General features: G+C 45.4%; 1 pseudogene; it reads left to right on the plus strand.

Annotated features, from left to right (window-relative positions):
* Positions 1–494: 494 nt before the first annotated feature.
* Positions 495–1,992, plus strand: LOC102502109 (voltage-dependent anion-selective channel protein 2 pseudogene; annotated as a pseudogene).
* Positions 1,993–2,277: the final 285 nt, after the last annotated feature.

The following is a 2,277-nucleotide window of genomic DNA, read 5'->3' on the forward strand; positions in this document are numbered from 1 at the left end:
AGCATTCCCACTCGCCTGACCACGGTTTGAGTCCTGGGCCTGGTGTCTCTCTCTCTCTCTCTCTCTCGTCAAATTAAAATAAACAAATGAATAAATTTAAATTAAAAATAATTCTTTTGAACAAGAGTGAGAGATAGGCAAGAATAAAAAGTGTGATAGAGTAATATGTTTGCTAGAAAGCAAGAGAAATCAAGTCTCTATTCTGCCTGTGTGTGGGTATGGGGAGAGGGGGCCTAAACAGCACAGCCCTCTTGGAGACCGTGAACCAGCATTTTGGAAATTTTATGAATGTGCATATCCCAAGAGCAATGAGAACTCCACGTCAGGACAATTATTGCATATGCACGACAGGGGACACGTACGAGAGCTTTAACTTTAGCATGCTTGGTAATACCGAAAAGCTGAAGACAAAATAAGTGCCTATCAGGTGGAAAATGCACAGATAATATATTTATCTGCATTAGTGTAGACATACGCCAAAAACACAATAGAGAATGAACAAAGTGGACATCAGCGCGTATACTGTCACAGCCTCTTGAAGTGATGATAGACACCCATAGCATGCACGCTGGGAAATGCAATATCTCTATCTCTAAGTATACAAAACAAGAGTGTGCTTTTTGTGTTTACGATATTTGTATTCATGCTAGAGGGCACGTGTGTAGGGAGAGGGAGGGAGCGCGAGAAGCATGCTTGGACCCTTCACAGGGACTTCGCATGCCGTGACCGCCTTTCTGCAGCCCTGCAGCTCCTCAGGACCCAGAGCACACACAGCACATGTGCCCACATGGTTTCTGGCCTAACTGGGGTGAGGAACACAGTGGGCCTTGTGGCCTCTGGCACTGCCGTTCCATTTGCAACCCAGTGTGCCAACAGCCTGGGCCTGTTTCTTTCTCTCTTTCATGATGATTGACTCTTAGTACAGAAGTTTGTAGTCCATCGGACTGATTTGAGCTGTATCGCTGACATTTTATGTGTTTAATAGACTGTAATGAAACAGCATGCAAACCTTGACTGTTAATTATACACGATAGAGACCAGCAGATGGCGTAATGGTTATGTCACTGGACTGCCGTGTAGTCCACCACAGTTTGAGTCCTGGAACTAGCAGTGTGGGATTCACACCACTTATGTGTGCACGAGGGCCCAAAATCCTGAGAAGAGAATGAAGGAGAAGGGATTGTGGCATGGCCATCCCCTCTGGGGGGTGATTTTGTGCTTTCTGTCTCTATCTGGCAAGCGCACACCTCCTATAGCAAAATTCTCTTTTCAAAAATTATACATGGTAGAATCGTGGGGTTTTCGTTTTTTCTAATTTTGGTTGTTCTTTCTATCTTAAATTTTTTTGGGCAGCTGTAACCGGATTGCAAGCGAGGCAAGCGGTCTCAGCTGCCAGTGGAGCAGTGACAGCGGCCCCCCTCTGAAGACCACCAGATCACCTCTTCCCGTGGTATCCCCAGGACAACCTACAGACAGTCTTGCGGGCAGCCAATGTGTGTTCCTCCATCATATGCTGACCCTGGCAAAGCTGCCAGAGATATTTTCAACAAAGGATTTGCTTTGGGGCTGGTGAAACTAGATGTGAAAAAAGGCCATGTAGTGCTGTGGAATTCTCAACATCAGGTTCATCTAAGACAGACACTGGTGACGTTACTGGAACCTTGGAGACCAAATATAAATGTTGTGAGTATGGCCTGACTTTCACAGAGAACTGAACACTGATAACATGGTGGGAACAGAAATCCCAATAGAAGACCGGACTTTTCAAGGTTCAGAACGGATATTTGTATTACCTTCTCACCAAACATGGGAAAGGAAAGCCGTAAAATCCAGCCATCTTGTAAGAGGGAGTGTATACACCTAGGCTGTGATGTTGACTTTGATTTTGCTGGACCCGCAATCCATGGTGTAGCTGTCTTTGGCTATGAGGAAAAGTCAATTTTGTATACTGTAAAGATGTACAGTGATTGAATGCTGAAAAAATAAAACTGTAAAGAGAAAAAGGAAGAACAGGAGGATTAAATCCAGCAGAAGTTAGAACGCATTTATGCTCAGGAATGTGCACACAGCCCGGTAGTCGCATGCTGTAGGTTAATTACCTTGGATGCAGCCTATAATGCCACTCCTGTACTGAGCTGATTGGAGATGGCTCCTTCTGGAGGAACTACCATCAGTGCCTCCCAAGCCACCTAAGCTATGCAAGCCACACCAGTTCCCTTGCCTTATATGCCCCTCCTTTTCCATTTTAACCGCCAGGGTGTTTGCCCCCTGCTTCTG

Source organism: Tupaia chinensis, unplaced genomic scaffold, assembly GCF_000334495.1.
Source record: "Tupaia chinensis unplaced genomic scaffold, TupChi_1.0 Scaffold145659_1, whole genome shotgun sequence".
NCBI classification, from domain to species: Eukaryota; Metazoa; Chordata; class Mammalia; order Scandentia; family Tupaiidae; genus Tupaia; species Tupaia belangeri.